We start from the raw sequence: 21,601 nt of genomic DNA, 5'->3' as shown, positions 1-21,601 counted from the left end.
CGATGTGTTAAGACGCCACCCGGGGTGAAGTGTCGATGTGTTAAGACGCTACCCGGAGTGAAGTATCGATGTGTTAAGATGCCACTCCAAGGAAATTGACGGGTGAAGTATCGATGTGTTAAGATGCCACCCCAAGTAATATGAAGAGTGAAGTGTCGACGTGTTAAGACACCACATGGAGTGAAGTATCGACGTGTTAAGATGCCACTCCAAGAAATGTCACGGGTGAAGTGTCGACGTGTTAAGACACCACCCGAGGTGAAGCATCGACGTGTTAAGATGCCACCCGTGGGATTAGTGTACGACGTGTTAAGTACTCTAATGGTTATTATGAACACCGATGGGAAATTCGAGTACCATTCCTTGTACGATTGGTTAACCATGGTTATGTGTTGTAGTATAGCATATTATATTGTTCGTGTTATATGCTATCGTTTGTGCTAGCTCGTGATATCATGGATTTAGCGTTGTAAGTTGAAATGGTATGCTAATTTAAATTGCTAGCGTGTATGAGGTATTTATGTAAGTAATTGCAAGTAAGTAGGTTATATATGTATATGTATAACTATTATATTCACTAAACTTTTAGCTTACCCTCTCGTTGTTTACCTTTTTATAGGTATTGTTTTATGAAGATAGCTAGTTGTTAGACTAGTTGCGTAGGAGCGCTTGGGCTTGATAGGGGTAGCTTTTGGATATGTGGACGTGGATTGGGGATTTGGTAGTCCCCGAGATTATGCTCTTGGTATCAGGTTGGGTTATAGAGCCCTAACTCGTCTAAATGTAAATTGGGATTGAAGCTTGTATTTTGTACGAAAGTCGTAAAACGGCCGATGTGGGTCCGGTGTCGTAAAACTCGTTTTATTATTGGAACGTGTTAGTTTTATCTAATATTATATATTGTGAAAAGCGTTTCGTCTAAAAGTTTCAGAAAGTGGGAGATCTTTAAATGAAAATTGGAAAAATTGGACAGCAAGCTGTCAGGCCTTGTGCACGTCGCGCACATAGGGGGTTGCGCGCCGCGCACCCCACTGCTATATAAAAAAAAATTGTTGAGTATTCGGTTGGATAACGGGTTGATTCGTTACAAGTGGTATCAGAGCATAGTCTAAGGGAATTAGGTGACCTTGGAATAGGCGCCTAGTCTTAGACTTATTAACGTTTATGCATTATATGCGGGACTTGTAGGAATACGGGTCAGACTGAGATTTGAAAGTGCCTAATGTAAGTAGGTGAACCTGGACATTGTTTTAGTGATAGTCACCTAGGTTGTAGGTTGACTTGTTGTTGCGGTGTACTTGTGTACATTTATTATTATATTGTATATAGGTGTATATATATACAGGTATCTATTTGGTGCGGTGTCCTAGGGATGAATCTATTGGAGAGATTCGAATGGTTGGCGACTTTGAGTGATCAAGTTCACGGTAAGGACTTTGGTCATTCGGGTACTAGGAGTTATCGCGTGTTATTTGGTGTGAATGTTGCGTCAGTCCGAGTAAAGTATTTTGCGTGACCATGTGAAAATGGTAAGGTACACATTTTTAATAGTGACCGATCACCATTATTACGAAAGTGTATCTTGACATCAAGCATGACATGACGAGTACCGAACGGAGGAAACGTGGCATGGTTGGGGTAGATTCGGGATGAATTAGGAATCGTTTATTGGTTCCTAGGATATAGTTGTCTCGAATGATGTGCTTGTAGATACATTGGGTTCATTGTTAGTCGGGAAGTGTTATGGTGGTTGATAGTGATCCAAATGAACATATATTTAGGTACAATATCCTTCCAATATGTAAAGCTTTTAGTTACTATTGTTCTATTTTTATGTAATAATCGTTTAAATAAATAAGTGCGAAGACAAAAGAAGAAAACGAAGATTTGAAGACGTAAACGTTCAAAAAGCTCAAATGTTCAAGATACAATCCAAGTGGTTCAATTTATTGATGAGAAACATCTAAAAATTACAAGAGTACAAGTCGCGGAACGCAAGGTACAAGATATCTAAGCATACGAAAAGACGTTCAAAAATCTGGAACCGAGACATAAACCGAGTATCAACGTACGAGTCAACGGAGCTAAAATTACAAGTCAACTATGCATAAGAATATAATATATATATATATATATATATATATATATATATATATATATATATATATATATATATATATATATATATATATATATATATATATATATATATATATATATATATATATATATAATTACATAATATTATATATATATATTATAAAAATCAGCAGCCCACGTTTTGAATTCAAATGGTGAGCTGGAACTGGAAACTCCACGAACGCGGAGCTGCAAAGGGTAAAACCTCCACGACCGCGGAGCACACCAGGACTCAAATTCGCCTATAAATACTCCAGCCTTCTGCTCGATCAACCTGCACCATATCAATCTCTCTCTCTGATATATATATATATATATATATATATATATATATATATATATATATATATATATATATATATATATATATATATATATATATATAATATAATATAAATTAGTTTAGTTTTATATTAGTTTAGATTAGGTAATGTAATGGTTATTTACGGGTTTTAAAGTCGGAGTTCTGTCCGTGTAACGCTACGCGATTAATAATCACTGTAAGCTATGTTCTTCCTTTTTAAATTAATATATCGTATTTAAGTTATTATTATGCTTATTTGAGCCGAAGTAATCATGATGTTGGATTAAATATTAAGACGGGGTTATTGAACTTTGGACCATAATTAGGGTTTGGACAAAAGACCGACACATGTGGAAATGGGACTATGGGTTATTAATGGACTTTATATTTGATTAATATAGAGATTTACAATTTGACGTATTTATAAATAGCCACATACGCTCGATCGAGTACGATGAGCGGGATATTTATAAAAACTAATAATTGTTCATTTGACCGGAGACGTGGATGGATTAATAGTTAATGGACTCATTAAAACAGGGGTGGATTGCATACAAGGGTAATTGGTGTAATTGTTAACAAAGTATTAAAACCTTGGATTACACGCAGTCGATAACCTGGTGTAATTATTAACAAAGTATTAAAACCTTGTTACAGTTCGAATCCCTAATTAGTTGGAATATTTGACTTCGGGATTAAGGTTAATTTGACGAGCATTTTATAATTATGACCGATGAACTATAATGGGAACAAACCAGATAGGTTTCAAATAAATCCAGGACAAAGGACAATTAACCAGAGTAATAAATTAAAATTAAAACGTCAAACATCATGAGTACGGAAGTTTAAATAAGCATAATATATTTTATTTTATATTTCCTCGTACTTTTATTTATTGTCATTTTAATTATTGTTATTTATTTTATCATTATTTAAATATCGTCATTTATCTTTGTGCTTTATTTAAAATCGACAAACCGGTCATTAAACGGTAAAAACCCCCTTTTATAATAATAATAATTGTAATATATATATTTTGTACAAATATAGTTATATAAAAATATAGTGTAAAATAAGTCGTCTCCCTGTGGAACGAACCGGACTTACTAAAAACTATACTACTTTACGATTAGGTACACTGCCTATAGTGTTGTAGCAAGGTTTAGGTATATCCCATGTGTAAATAAATTAAATTAAAACTTGTGTAATTTGTATCGTATTCTATAATAAAAATAATAGTATTTCGTATGCCTCCGCTACACACATCAAGTTTTTGGCGCCGCTGCCGGGGAGCGGCAAAACGTTATATTTTTAATTTATATTTGTAAAAATATAATTAAAAAAAGAAAAAAACGTATTTTTAATATTTTGTAAAATTATAAAGTATTTTTATTTTTATTTTTAGTTTTTAAAATATAAGTTTATTTTTATAAATTTTCTATATATAAGTTTGAAAAAAAAACGAACCTGTTTTGGCCTGCACCGGATTATGAGCCTGCATTACTCAGCGATTGCGGAGCTAAATAGGCAAAACCCTTCTCGATCGCGGAGGCTGGTCTGACAGGTCTGAACCCACGCATTAAATACAAATTAGGGTTTTAATTTTATATTTATTATTATTTTTAGGGTTTAATTATTATATAGTTTTTATATAATTTGTATTTTAAGTTTTAGTTATTATTATTTACATATTTATATTAATACTTTTATATAAATAATATAAAAATTATATTTTTATAAAAAATTATATTTTTATAACTTTTATTTTATTTTTATATTGTGTATCTTTTTATTCGTTTAAATTCGTAATTTGTATATTTATCGTTCGTTATATTAGTTTTAAGTTAGTTTTTTCCATAGTTGTTTTATATTTCTAGATTTTTAGGCTTTGCCGTAAAATCCCTTAAGTGCTTTTTCTTTAGATTAAGATTTAGGCGCTTTAGAATTTTGCGGCGTCGTTTTAAGTTTATAGGTTTTAGTACTTTTTGAGTAATTGTCGTTTTCCGTTTAGAATTGCATTTAAGCTTTAATACCTTTAGGCGCAACTTTTTAGATTTAGTTTTTAGACTTTTAACTTTCGACATTTTTCTTTCTCATTTTTATTTTTCGACGTTTTTCGACACTCTTTTTCTTTTTCATTTCTACGCGCTAGTTTATAGGACAGAGAATATGTTTTTTAAAAAAATAAAAAAAAATAACTATAAATTTCGAAAAAAATTTATTATAAGCGATTAAATCAATAGACATCCAAAAATTTCTGCTTCGTAGTAATAGTTGGATTTGTTAGTGGCTGAGTTGTGGATTTTTTGATTTAAAGGATCCTGGCTCCCTGCTGCATATTTTGGCTATTCAAAACGTGGGCAAAAGCAGAAAAGTCTATTAATTTGATAACTTATATAATTTTTAGTTTTATATCTAATAGGATAATTAGTGAATGCACCACATTGTAGCTAAAATTTGGCCATCGCAATAAAATGGAAAATTTTGAAAACAAGGTCATGGAAACTCTTTTTGAAATCCAAAATCAATTAAATCAATACTCTCAAACGAGTGTTGATGACAATTCGTTCGGTCAAACTTGGATCACGAATGACGAAACAATAACTTGTTGTGAAATCTGTGGAGATTATCACTCAACATGGGAATGTTATTATTACGTTCCTATGGAAAATTATGCACCCATGGAACCTGAGTGGAATGATTATGAGGAATGCAATTCTAATTAGGATTATTTCCAAGAATATATCCAAACTCAACAACCAGAAGACGAGAAAAATTATGTGTCTGAAATTTTTTTAGATTATATGAAAATCAAACTCGAAGAACTTAACGCTCAAAATGAACAAATAAGAGAGTTTGCAAATTGGCAAGCTGAAACTCTATCAGACTACACACTTGTTGATCTGAAGAGTCGTGTACAAGAAAATCTCATATCATCGAATTTTGATGAATTCGAGAGCTCCGAAATCACTAATTATCCCGATGATACTTTTTATTCAGTCTTACCAATTTCACAAGATATCGACACATTATCCTCAATCGACAAAATCACCAATCCATCAATGAATGAAGAAGAAGTAAGGGTGACAAAGTGGTACTCTTGGGAAAATGATAACGTTGAAAATTTTACCCCCGAGACCAAAGTGGTGAGACCGATAAGGAACGTTAATGAAAAAGAATTTGCTTCGATCCCAAAATTAACCATTTCACAATTTTCCAACCCAATATTCTCAATAGACAAGTCATCTACCGAAAATGAACTACGAACTGTAATAGATAATGACACCTCGGATTTCACCCAATTGGGTAATAGAGGTGAAAACTTTGATCCCGAGAATTAACGGAAGGAAATGTTAGGAATTGTCCACCCTATAGGAATATGTAGGTCGGTGTATAACGATTCATTTGACCAAGAACTAGAAAAGAGACATATCCATTTACTAAAAGCTACAATTAAAAAAGAATTAAGTAGTGACGATCGGGTGGGTCTAAACTATAAACCCATTGATATATTATACACCACCCGAGATGTAAATAACTGGCTCACAATTTTAATTCTTGGAACTTATTCTACCGACTTCACATGTCGTCAGCTAAGTGTGGGGAAGTCTGAAATACAGTTGGGGACAACCACCATCCCACCCAGTGCCTTCCCAGCTAACCACCTGGTGACCACTGAGTGTACCTCAGATACTGATTTTAGGGCCTGCCTCTCGGCTACTGCCAACCCTCGTAAGGGATCGCAAGGAGTAAGAGCCAATGCTTCGTCACAGGTAACACTGTGAGAACCTCCTTTACGACTAACCTACCACACATGGACAGCGTTATACCAGCTCTGATGCCAACTCTAACTCAACTGAAATGCCCCGTTCATATATAATATAAATGATTCACAATAGTTGATTACATCGCGAGGTAATTGACCTCTATATGATACATTTTACAAACATTGCATTAGTTTTAAAAGACAAACTTTCATTTCATCGAAAGTTGACAGGCATGCATACCATTTCATAATATCCATCTATAAATGATCTAATCTGTCATTTATTTAATCATAATCTTTACTGAACTCAACGACTCGAATGCAACGTCTTTCGAAATATGCCATGAATGACTCCAAGTAATATCTCTAATATGAGAAAATGCACAGCGGAAGATTTCTTTCATACCTGAGAATAAACATGCTTTAAAGTGTCAACTAAAAGGTTGGTGAGTTCATTAGTTTAACATAAATAATCATTTCCATCATTTTAATAGTCCACAAGATTTTCATTTCCGTTTCTCATAAATATACGTCCCATGCATAGAGACAAAAATAATCATTCATATGGTGAACACCTGGTAACCGACATTAACAAGATGCATATAAGAATATCCCCTATCATTCCGGGACATCCATCGGACATGATATAAAATAACATCGAAGTACTAAAGCATCCGCTCCAACGGATGGGGTTCGTTAGGCCCAATCGATCTATCTTTATGATTCGCGTCAATTAGTAGATCGGTTTACTAATTCTTAGGTTACCAAGCAAAAAGGGGCATATTCGGCTTCGATCATTCAACCATATAATGTAGTTTCGATTACTTGTGTCTATTTCGTAAAACATTTATAAAAATTGCGCATGTATTCTCAGCCCAAAAATATAAAGGGTAAAAAGGCAAATGAAACTCACAATACTGTATTTTGTAGTAAAAATACATATGACGATATTGAACAATGCAGGGTTGGCCTCGGATTCACGAACCTATATTATTTATATATATTATATTAAAACATGTAATCGTAATCGAACAGTTTATATACGTATTTATTATTGATATCATTTTATAACTTATGTGTTTCCTTAAAATATTTTAATAGGTTTTGGACTTAAAGTTGATACAGAAACAATTAGTGGGTGTTTAAATTGATTAAACTGAAAAAAATAAAAATAGGAAGCTGGAACAGGTCACGAAGAACACATGATGAACTCAAAATCAAATTCGAATCTACAGGCTGCTACAGAGCACGATTTCAACATGAAAGAGGTGTTAAATCATATTTAGAAACTCTTTGGATAATCAATTTAACATAAAACACTAAAGTACGTTGGAATTTCGTGATAAACCCTTTGTTTGACTTTTATAAAATTAACTTTGACTTCCAAAATTAGAACTCGATAGATAAAATTGGATTTTGAAATTTTACAGAAAGCATCAAGAAAATATTTTGACCATTCCTGCATTTTTAGATTTTGAGAACCATTGCAATTTCGAGCCATTGATAAATGAAATAGAAACAGAGATAGTCGACCAGTTCCAGCTTGTTTTTCGATTTAGATTCATAAACTGAATTGATTATAATTGATAATTGATAATGGTAGTGGGAAAGAATTGGGATGTCTCCTTTATATCTGAATTGATATTGTGTATATATGAATACGTGGGTATCCATTCTTTTTTTTTTTCTCAATCAGACAAGGTACAAGAAAGATAAACAAATGAAATATATATATATATATATATATATATATATATATATATATATATATATATATATATATATATACACACACACATACATACATACATAAATATATTTAACACATACAACATAACAAAGTTCATTTTTTTTACATATATAAAACGAATATATGAAATCTAAATATATTATTAATATAAAAATGATATAACTAATAAGTTATATATATATATATATATATATATATATATATATATATATATATATATATATAAACTTATTCGATTACGATTATGAGTATTGATAAATATACAAATGATATAGGTTCGTGAATCCGAGGCCAACCCTATATTTGTTCAATGTCGTTCTATGTATTTTTACTACAAAATACAGTATGGTGAGTTCATTTGATTCCCTTTTACTCTTTACATTTTGGGACTGAGAATACATGCGCTACTTTTACAACTGCTTTATTAAATGCTTTTGAAATACATTTTGAACTGCGAATACATGAAATGCTCTTATAAATGTTTGACGAGATAGACACAAGCAAAACATTCCTCGAATGAATTATGTGGACGTGATAATTGCCACCATTGAATTATGTGGACGTGATAATTTCCACAATTGATATGAATATTTTCCCCCTGATTATTATTGCTTGGTAACCTAAGAATTAGGGAACATCACTAATTTTGAGAATTAGTGCACGCCTAATTGACGCGAATCCTAAAGGTAGCTACCGGGTTTAACACCCCCACCCAGAATGTTCACTAGATGGAAGGGCTAGTGGGCGTGGTGTTTAGTACTTCGAAGTTTATATGATTATATACAGACGAGATGTTCTGTTTTGGGATATTATTATGCGCATTATATGTTAAGGTCGGTTACCAAGCCAAGCTATGAAAGAAATAAAAAGTGAATGTTATGTATCGAGAGAATGATTTTATACACAGGTTATGTGTATGTTATTTTTGTGCACAAGATATGTGTACGGTTACTAAGATTTATGAAAGATGATTTCGTACACGAGAAAGGTGTACTCAGTTTAAAAGATATCGCATGTACATTACAGGTGGGTATAGGATTCGGGCCCATTTGTACCATTCAGGATTTAAATCTTATGGTCTATCAAAATGATGAATTTTATTGTTTTATGATAAACCTATGAACTCACCAACCTTTTGGTTGACACTTTAAAGCATGTTTATTCTCAGGTATGAAAGAAATCTTCCGCTGTGCATTTGCTCATATTAGAAATATTACTTGGAGTCATTCATGACATATTTCAAAAGACGTTGTATTCGAGTCGTTGAGTTCATCAAGATTATTATTAAGTCAATTATAGTTGGAGGTATTATGAAATAGTATGCTTGCCGTCAACTTTCGATGTAAAGAAAGTTTGTCTTTTAAAAACGAATGCAATGTTTGTAAAATGTATCATATAGAGGTCAATTACCTCGTGATGTAATCAACTATTGTGAATCGTTTATATTGTATATGAACGGGTCATTTCAAAGTCTAACCCCACTTAATGTTAAATTCGGGGTTCGGGTTAGTGCAAAACTTGTTAATAAAAATGCATGATAAATTAGGGTAAAATACGCATTTTCAAAGATTAGCAAACAGTTCAGAAAAGCAACCATTTTTGAAGAAAAACATGTGTGATAAAACAACAAAAGGAATGAACGATGAGGTGTACCATCTATCATTCGATGAGCTTTATAATTACAAATTGGGTATTTTTAATCACTTTTCTACACTAATCACCCTTATGAATTTATAATTATAGTCTGATTTCATGTATATGAGGGTATTGCATGATCTCAAGTATGAGGAAGGGTTATAAATTCTCTCGTGTTTGCACTTGGTTTATTTGCCAAATTTTGTGAAAATTTGAAAAAATTTCAACTAAATGAATTCAAAATCATGTTTATACATATTTATGAACGATAAAAACTAGGTGTTAATACCGAAATTATCGTTACCTCGGAAAGGACATAAATTGAGAAACAACCTAAAATGCTTGAAATCATTTAAAATGGAAAAGATGAGAATAAAAAAACAAAGAAAGAAATAAATAAAAGCCAAGTGTGGTGAGAATGTACCAAGTTATTCAATTAAAAACTATCTATCACATGTTTCTGTAAAGTTATTGCAGGTGCTTTTATTTTGAACTAAATTAACTGTTTTAACCGTAATATTGTAATATAAATGGAAGAAAAGATGGATCTACACGATGAATCAATCCCATCATTAAAAGGAAGTAAAGTCTTCCGAAAAAGAAATGTGCTTCTTGATTTAGGTCAGGAAGTTGTCGTCCAGACCAGTTGTAGAGTCTACAAAAAACCTTGAAAAGTTTTCTCAAAAATCAGTTGGAAATCCACGGACCTCAGCATCAAACAGGGTCGCCAAGTGGTCAGACTTATCCTAACCATGAGAGGATCTGTCTCGTAAAATGGGGAGAGCGCCGTGCAAATTAGCTTGATAAGACTAATGAATCAGACCCCCAGAAAAGGATAATCTCCTTAAAGATTAAAAATCGACTTTTAAGCCTAATATTACTCAATCCTTGAGATTGACCTTAAAGATTGAGAATTACAAACTCATGGAATTCGATGATATCTAAACTCGAGCTTGAACGAGAAAATATTTTGATCAAATTAAAACCGATTTGTTTTCTGAAAAACCTATTTTCAATGCGTTCATTACTATTGAACGTAAAATCCTAAGATTTCATCGGAATTCATTAGGTCACCTGAACCAAATCGGGTGTCAACCGTAAGAACGGTGGTTGCATAGCATGGTCGAAGACAGGACCTTGTGCCAGACCAAAAAATTATAGGTGATCTTTACTATTGCTCCTACAAAGGATAGTAATTGCATTCGACACATTTTTGACCATGATCATCTGCATGTCATTAGACATTGCCTTAACAGTTGCTTGTTCATCGCTTTCCTTTACAACCGGACGGTAGTTTACCGAAAGGTAATATACAGAGCAAGTATACTGGACGTGTTGCTTTCCTAATACAAGGTTAGCAAGTGGGTGACACAAAACCACAAGTTTTGAGCTAAAATTTTTAAAATCTGAAACCCACAAAATCATTTTGCAAACACCGGTGAAGGGTTATTTTGGAAAACTTATCTAGGGTAAAATCTAGCTTAAATTTTCAAAAGATCAAATGTTTTCATAAAGATCCAATTTCCTTAAGGATCTAAATTTTCATAGTCATGTGGGACTTTAAACCGCCTTTCAAATGTGCACTTTGCTTTGGAAACTGAAAGTAAATCAGCTATTTGATTGCAAGTGTCGTTGACCTGAACCCGAGGCAACTGTGGATGGAACACCCACCTTTAACCATGGTTCTATTGTTACTATCATTGTTCATACCACTGTATCAAAATCACTGATGTATAAAGTGTGAGAATAAAAAAGTGATTCGAGTGAAATGTGATTTTATTTCAAGTTCTATATTGCTTGAGGACAAGCAACGTTCAAGTGTGGGGATATTTGATAGTTCTCCAAATGAACATATATTTAGGCACAATATCCTTCCAATATGTAAAGCTTTTAGTTACTATTGTTCTATTTTTATGTAATAATCGTTTAAATAAATAAGTGCGAAGACAAAAGAAGAAAACGAAGATTTGAAGACGCAAACGTCCAAAAAGCTCAAATGTACAAGATACAATCCAAGTGGTTCAATTTATTGATGAGAAACGTCTAAAAATTACAAGAGTACAAGTCACGGAACGCAAAGTACAAGATATCTAAGCATACGAAAAGACGTTCGAAAATCCGGAACCGAGACATAAACCGAGTATCAACGTACGAGTCAACGGAGCTAAAATTACAAGTCAACTATGCACAAGAATATAATATATATATATATATATATATATATATATATATATATATATATATATATATAATTACATAATATTATATATATATATATATATATATATATATATATATATATATATATATATATATATATATATATATATATATATTATAAAAATCAGTAGCCCACGTTTTGAATTCAAATGGTGAGCTGGAACTGGAAACTCCACGATCGCGGAGCTGCAAAGGGTAAAACCTCCACAATCGCGGAGCTCATCAGGACTCAAATTCGCCTATAAATACTCCAGCCTTATGCTCGATCAACCTGCACCATATCAATCTCTCTCTCTCTCTGATATATAATATAATATAATATATATATATATATATATATATATATATATATATATATATATATATATATATATATATATATATATATATATATATATATATATATATATATATATTAGTTTAGTTTATATTAGTTTAGATTAGGTAATGTAATGGTTATTTACGGGTTTTAAGGTCGGAGTTATGTCCGTGTAACGCTACACGATTAATAATCACTGTAAGCTATGTTCTTCCTTTTTAAATTAATGTCTCGTATTTAAGTTATTATTATGCTTATTTGAGCGGAAGTAATCATGATGTTGGAAAAAATATTAAGACGGGGTTATTTAACTTTGGACCATAATTAGGGTTTGGACAAAAGACAGACACTTGTGAAAATGGGACTATGGGTTATTAATGGACTTTATATTTGATTAATATAGAGATTTACAATTTGACGTATTTATAAATAGCCACATACGCTCGATTGGGTACCGTGAGCGGGATATTTATAAACACTAACAATTGTTCATTTGACCAGAGACGTAGATGGATTAATAGTTAATGGACTCATTAAAACAGGGGTGGATTACATACAAGGGTAATTGGTGTAATTGTTAACAAAGTATTAAAACCTTGGATTACACGCAGTCGATAACCTGGTGTAATTATTAACAATGTATTAAAACCTTGTTACAGTTCGAATCCCTAATTAGTTGGAATATTTGACTTCGGGATTAAGGTTAATTTGACGAGCATTTTATAATTATGACCGATGAACTATTATGGGCACAAACCAGATAGGTTTCAAATAAATCCAGGACAAAGGACAATTAACCTAGAGTAATAAATTAAAATCAAAACGTTAAACATCATGAGTACGGAAGTTTAAATAAGCATAATATATTTTATTTTATATTTCCTCGTACTTTTATTTATTGTCATTTTAATTATTGTTATTTATTTTATCGTTATTTAAATATCGTCATTTATCTTTACGCTTTATTTAAAATCGACAAACCGGTCATTAAATGGTAAAAACCCCCTTTTATAATAATAATAATTGTAATATATATATTTTGTACAAATATAGTTATATAAAAATATAGTGTAAAATAAGTCGTCTCCCTGTGGAACGAACCGGACTTACTAAAAACTATACTACTCTACGATTAGGTACACTGCCTATAGTGTTGTAGCAAGGTTTAGGTATATCCCATCTGTAAATAAATTAAATTAAAACTTGTGTAATTTGTATCGTATTCCGTAATAAAAATAATAGTATTTCGTACGCCTCCGCTACACATATCAGTGGTTTTGGTTAGTTAAGTGAGTGAGCAAACTCCCGAGTTTGACGCGTACTTAGTCACCCTAGGTAGCGGGTGCACTATTGAGATTGTCATTGGTTAAAGTTACTCATCGTAACTAGGATAACCGATTAGTGTGTATGTGTGTGCGACGAGGACTTGAATCCCATGATGGGACGTAGCAAGTCTAATGATTGTAAAATTGAGTTACACTCCGTAGAGTGTGTGGTTAGAGAATCGCGTAAGGATTCTAGTTATGAGTCATCTTGGAATTTGCGAATCCAGGAGTCTTCGGGTCATTAAACTCATGGGAGTAAGATCCGAATGAAAATGGTCGCGTTAGTGTGATTTGGACTATATGGTAACATTCCTAACGGAATATCCCTTGTTGTAGTAGTTGTGTTGACATTCGGAAGGGTGTAAGACTTGGTGTTCCAAGCACCTCTTAGCGTTAGACGGAAGTTTTCATTAGGCTATATCATTTGGCCTTGTAGAAATTGCGGGTAGCGTGTGATCGGTAGAAACTTTCGATAAGACAATAAACCGTAAGGCTTTCGGGAAGGTATGATTTCAGGTCATTATTCTGGAGAGGTAGGTGACGTCGTTTCATGACCCGTCCTAATCCATCCGGACAAAGTCCATATCGATTATAAACGATTCACAACAGTTGATTACATCGTGAGGTACTTGACCTCTATATGATACATTTTACAAACATTGCATTCGTTTTTGAAAGACAACATTGAAAGTTGACAGGCATGCATCACATTTCATAATATATTAGACTATCAATGACTTAACAATAATCTTGATGAATTCAACAACTCGAATGCAACGTCTTTTGAAGTATGCTATGAATGACTCCAAGTAATATCTTTAAAATGAGCAAATGCACAGCGGAAGATCTCTTTCGTACCTGAGAATAAACATGCTTTAAAGTGTCAACCAAAAGGTTGGTGAGTTCATTAGTTTAACATAAATAATCATTTCATAATTTTAATAGACCACAAGATTTCATATTTCCATTTCTCATAAACATACGTCTCATGCATAGAGACAAAAATATCATTCATATGGATTGAACACCTGGTAACCGATATTCACAATATGCATATAAGAATATCCCTACCATTCCGGGATCCTCCTTCGGACATGATATAAATTTCGAAGTACTAAAGCATCCGGTACTTTGGATGGGGCTTGTTGGGCCCGATAGATCTATTTTTAGGATTCGCGTCAATTAGGGTGTCTGTTCCCTAATTCTTAGATTACCAGACTTAATAAAAAGGGGCATATTCGATTTCGATAATTCAACCATATAATGTAGTTTCGATTACTTGTGTCTATTTCGTAAAACATTTATAAAAGCAGCGCATGTATTCTCAGTCCCAAAAATATATATTGCAAAAGCATTTAAAAAGGGAGTAATGAAACTCACCTTATGTATTTTGTAGTAAAAATACATATGACTATATTGAACAAGTGTAAGGTTGGCCTTGGATTCACGAACCTATATCAAGTATATATAATGAAAATCAAATAATTCCATTTATTAATTATATAATATTGGTACATTTAATGTTGTAGTTTATATATCGTTTGTACTAAATTCTAATATATTTCATATCTTAAATTGCCTGTTATATAGGTATTTATTTTGTATATACATAATAGAAACGTTAACATTCTTAATATATAATTATAGGTAATATTAATATAATTTTATCATGAGTATAATTTTATATACAAAATATTCATTTGTTAAAATAATATAATAATAATAATAATGACAAAGAAATTTTAACTAAAAAGGTAGTTTTAATAATATTATTAGTTATAATAATAATCCTAATAAAAATGATAATTTTTAAAAAAAATAAAATAAAGGTTCTTTTAATAATAATAATAATAATTTTGATAATATTAAAAACGATAATAACAATAATAATTCTAATAATGATACTTATATTGATAATAATAATAATACTAATAATAATAATAATAATAATAATAATAATAATAATAATAATAATAATAATAATAATAATAATAATAATAATAATAATAATAATAATAGTAATAGTAATAATAAAAGTGAGTAAACTACCTTTAAGAGTATAATCTCCAAAAAAAATAAAACTATCCCTGCCAAGACTCGAACCCACGACCTCCGATTAACCAACAACACTCCTTAACCATCTGCTCTAATCTATTTTTCTGAAATTTTACCCCATCTATATTTATTTAATTCCGTAATTATTCTGTTTTATTTTCTTCTTCATTACATCAACACCCAAAAACCATTTTCATCATCATTCAATACTTGGTACAATTTGGATTTCGACCCAAATGAAAAACGAGACATGGCAGCCCAAATAAAAGTCCAATAACAGCAAACATTGCCAACCGATTTCTAACAGGAGCGTATGGTAATTTGATAGTAGGGTTTCGGTATTTGGAGTCTTATTCGATCATTAAACAGAAATAATACTTCAATGGTTGTTATCATTATAGCATCATCAACCCGTCATCATCCTTATCGACATCATGCATCATTCACATCATCATCCTCAACATCATCCTTTATCATCGCCATCATAATCAATCCATCATCAAATCCATCGTATATCATCACCATACTTTACGGTTATCATCATCACTTCATCCTTTCATCATGATCGTCATCGACTTTCATCATTTTTCCTTGCCACCGTCGCTGTTGGAATTTCCTGTATAACCAGGTACGAGTAGCAGCAACAGCCCAGCAGAAAAATTGGGTTGGCTCACGTCCCAACAGCGAAAACAGAAGCCCAAGTGTGTTTTAAATGGATCCACAAGCAGCTCCTTTGTATTAACTAATAAAGGTTCGGTAAAAAAATGAAACACAAAGGTAACCGTAGCCACTGTAATTGATTGTCCCAATCATCATCTTTTTATAGTTTATTCAAACTTCAACAAGTGGGTGTTACCGTTATTAGTTGTTTGCCACAACAATAAAACGTGTATGATTATTGGCTCCAATAAAGAAAATATAAAGTAGTAGTTGCCTTTTAGGGAGATGGGAAATGATTAATTGGGTAGCTGATTATAATCGAATGGGAAACAAACAAACAAAATATACAAGGCGTTGTAGCAGTGTAAACACGATGGGTTTATGGTGGTGCATGGTCGACAGTTAGAGGAGAAGAGGAAAAAAAATGAGAGTATTGTCGGGTGTTGAGTGATGGAGGTCTCATGACAGAAATAGAATTAATAGGGTGGCGATAAAGGTGGTGGATGGTGAATGGTTAAACGTGAAATAGAAAATGAAATGGCAACAGGAAGACGCACACTTGATTGTTGAAATGGTGGTTGATCGATGCTTCGGTTAAGGTGACCGAAATGGTGATTATCTTTTAAACAATAGTAATATAAGAGATGGTGGTAGGTTGTCATGGTTGTTTGTGCACGACAAAAAGAAAAAGAAGAGAAATTTGGCGACGGTTTAAGGTGGCCATCGGGGAAGAAGGTGATATGGTGGTGAAGAATGTTTGGTGATCTTAGTGACAAAGAAGGAGAAGGAAGGATGTTTTTTTTAAAAAAAAAAAGGTGTCTGGATGTGAATATATGTATATGTATATTTATGATACATATAATTGATAGATAGTGGGCGATCAAACAAACAACCAAATAGTAATCAATTACATTTTCAAAATCACGGATGATTGTTACTGGTGCACTGTTTGTGATTTCAATCACAAAAGCAAGAAGTAGTATTAATTAAATATAATAAATATTATATTCATTTAAGAAACTTGATTTTAATTAAATATCTTATCGACAGTTTTATTAGAAATGGTATATCGTACCCCGTTGATAATTAGTGGCAGATAAAAAGTTCTCTGTAAAATCTCATATTTTTTAAAATAAATGTCTTTATTTATTTCTGTCATTATGGTATAAAATTTGATCATTAAGTTATTAAATAAAAATTACATCAACTGTCCCTCTCAATTATGTGAAAAATATAAAAAGTGTTAAAATTAAATAACTAGATCCTAAATACATTTTTAGTACGCCTAAAATTTATAGAACTCAGTTCGGATCACCGTTTATTTTAAAATCATATAAGTTCGAATTTAACTTGCTTAATATCAATCGGAACATCAAACAAGTATTACAATCATTTAATATTTATTTTTAATATACATTCATATGTGTTTATATATATATATATATATAGATGTTTTAAATAATAATTATTATAATATCATATTTCCTAACAACAACATTTAATATTTCAAATTATACATTCAAATATTATATATATATATATATATATATATATATATATATATATATATATATATACACACACATATCTGTTTACAAATAGTTGTTCGTGAATCGTCGGGAATAGTCAAAGGGTAATTTGAATATATGAACATAGTTTCCAAAATTTTTGAGACTCAACAATACAGACTTTGCTTATCATGTCGAAATCATATAATGATTAAGTTTAAATTTGGTCAGAATTCTCCGGGTCATCACAGTACCTACCCGTTAAAGAAATTTCGTCCCGAAATTTGAGTGTGGTGGTCATTGCTAACAATAAAAATGTTTTCATGACCAATATGAGTTGATAATTAGAGGTTTATCAGCATTGAATAATAATGATAAAATAATTCGATTATTCTAAGAATACGAATGAAGCTATCGCAAAATAGTGAAATGAGAAAGACAAATTTCATCATAACTTTTGTTTAGTCATGGTTGAATTCCGGAAGTCAAGGGATTTAAAGAAAATCTTCGAAATCTAAAAGATTTGATCCTTCGGCGAATAAGGAAATTAAGATCTCTATAATTAAATGCGGTCATCTGTCTCGATTGCTTTGTCTGGTATTTCCACTGTCAATGAACTTTTTCTGTTCCATTATTTTCCACCACTCTCGTTTTTCTACACTTTAATTCATATTTCCAAATCATCAGTCAATATGCTTAATCCAGTTTTAATTCTGGATATAATTCTGACTTTCATATCAATCATTCTCCTTTTCCATCTACCACCGAAGGAAATCTATTCATTTTTACTATTACCTTGGAGTTATAGTATTCCTAATTCTCCCGGGTCTTTATATTGCTATACGCATTGATATACACGGTTTGTAATTTCTGTGTTGTTATTGGGTTTTATATCTTTCCTTATATTTCAAAGCCCCTGCTTCTATCTCATATAATCATTGTCATCCACAGTTACTGCTTTCTCTTATTTACTGTGATTTATACTCCCATCTTTATTTTAGATCTTCATTCTTTTGTTTCCTCTTCCCGACTTTAAATCAAGCGAATAATGATCCAGGATTCGTAGGTATGAAGTTTCGAATGAACATAACTAACGTTCTAAGAGTGAGATTGTAATAGCATGATTTTGACTTGTTAAATTACTAGGATCACCAAGAATAGAACTATCAAGAATATACTTTCTTGATATATTCAGAAGTTAAGCAGAATGAAAGAGTTGTGTAACATGACATATGATGATGTTATAATCTGTGAATCATCACGTTCCACTAGAAACTCAGCATAACTTATTGTAATATAATCACGTTGATCAAGTGTCATTATATTATACTAACTTATGCATCAATTCCCAACACTACTTCAAAAACATTCATAATTTAAACTTGAATTTTTAAAGAATTTTAGAAACTAAAGTAGTTTCCTTTATGATGTAATATAGATAGCACGAAGAGATAAATAATTTCAAACGAGAATATTTATGAAAATATCGAAGATATTTATGATGATATTTTGGAATTTCTAAGTTCGATGGTTGATGAGGAAGATTTTCCACAAGATTTTAACATGAGTACGGAGCAATATATTCGTTGAAGGTTTCATCGGATCCAGAATTACCTGGATTCTTTGAATATATGGTATGGTCCTTGTATTTGTCCTTGGTCTCCTTCGTGATTAGCTCAATCCGTTTTCCAATTCCAACTTTTCTGAGCTTTTCCAACATACTATTCTTTATCATCAAACTTTTGATGATTAAGGTCATTTACGGTTGTCTATGGTTTCTGCTGCTTCATTCAGCTTTTTCAACATTCAGAGTATTGATTTGTGACTGAGTGCTTTTCAGAATTTCAGAATGAGAGATCATAATTCTAAGAGATAATTGTCATACATATAACTGTTGATGTAGATATGCTATGAGTTTTCAAAGTACTGATTGCTGATTCCCGGTAATTGTTATGGCAGTTCTCGTTACAAGATGTGGATGAGTATATGATAGGGTTTCAATGAATAAATATAATGATTTGTCAGAGAGATTTAAGCCAAAAAGCAACGAGGTTGCTGGTACGTCTGCTGGTAATATGGTGGAATATAAAAGAATTCTCCGGTATCAAAAGGGTAATTGTATATATCAGGATTATAGTAAGGCTACTTCGAATGAAAAGTCGAAGTTGACTTGCTGGAGCTGTGACAAAATTTGCTACTTTGAAAAGGGATCGCAAAGTTATTTTTGCTAATAAATACCAAAGGATCTGACGCGGCTACGTGTTGAACTTTTACTCAGTTGCCGAGAGTTTCTCAGGTGCATAACTATATGCATAAATCTTTCCTTCTGTAGATGAAGTGCGGTTGATTCATCCTATCGATTGAGGTGTTTTCAAGAATCATGAAAGGTTTGAACGCAGATTGTAATCGTCGAGATACAAACGAGGTTTAAGATGAAATCAAGTGGCAACTTGAAGAATTGTTTAGTTTCATATATTATAATCAATATTTTAATTCATTTTAATTGTTCAATGTTATTAGTCCACAGTCGATAGTCCACAGTTGACAGTCCAATAATTCACATATAGTTTAATATATACTATTCGAATTAATTAATACGTATTGTGACCCGTGTACATGTCTCAGACTCATTCACAACTCAAACTATATATATTATTGTAGAATCAACCTCAACCCTGTATAGAGAACTCGATCATTACTGTATATAGAGTGTCTATGGTGATTCCAAATAATATATATAGATATAGTGACCCGAACTTTTCCATGTTTATATATATTAATTGAGATTTATATTTACATGATTAAATATTTCCAACATGTTAAGCAATCAAACTTGTTAAGACTTGATTAATTGAAATATGTTTCATATAGACAATTGACCACCCAAGTTGACCGGTGATTCACGAACGTTAAAACTTGTAAAAACTATATGATGACATATATATGGATATATATATAGTTAACATGATACTATGATAAGTAAACATATCATTAAGTATATTAACAATGAACTACATATGTAAAAACAAGACTACTAACTTAATGATTTTTAAACGAGACATATATGTAACGATTATCGTTGTAAAGACATTTAATGTATATATATCATATTAAGAGATATTCATACATGATAATATCATGATAATATAATAATTTAAAATCTCATTTGATATTATAAACATTGTGTTAACAACATTTAACAAGATCGTTAACCTAAAGGTTTCAAAACAACACTTACATGTAACGACTAACGATGACTTAACGACTCAGTTAAAATGTATATACATGTAGTGTTTTAATATGTATTTATACACTTTTGAAATACTTCAATACACTTATCAAAATAATTCTACTTAACAAAAATGCTTACAATTACATCCTCGTTCAGTTTCATCAACAATTCTACTCGTATGCACCCGTATTCGTACTCGTACAATACACATCTTTTAGATGTATGTACTATTGGTATATACACTCAAATGATCAGCTCTTAGCAGCCCATGTGATTCACCTAACACATGTGGGAATCATCATTTGGCAACTAGCATGAAATATCTCATAAAATTACAAAAATATGAGTAATCATTCATGACTTATTTACATGAAAACAAAATTACATATCCTTTATATCTAATCCATACACCAACGACCAAAAACACCTACAAACACTTTCATTCTTCAATTTTCTTCATCTAATTGATCTCTCTCAAGTTCTATCTTCAAGTTCTAAGTGTTCTTCATAAATTCTACAAGTTCTAGTTACATAAAATCAAGAATACTTTCAAGTTTGCTAGCTCACTTCCAATCTTGTAAGGTGATCATCCAACCTCAAGAAATCTTTGTTTCTTACAGTAGGTTATCATTCTAACATAAGGTAATAATCATATTCAAACTTTGGTTCAATTTCTATAACTATAACA

Source organism: Rutidosis leptorrhynchoides, chromosome 7 (genome assembly GCF_046630445.1).
Source record: "Rutidosis leptorrhynchoides isolate AG116_Rl617_1_P2 chromosome 7, CSIRO_AGI_Rlap_v1, whole genome shotgun sequence".
Classification (NCBI taxonomy): Eukaryota; Viridiplantae; Streptophyta; class Magnoliopsida; order Asterales; family Asteraceae; genus Rutidosis; species Rutidosis leptorrhynchoides.
Note: the sequence above shows the minus strand (reverse complement) of the source record.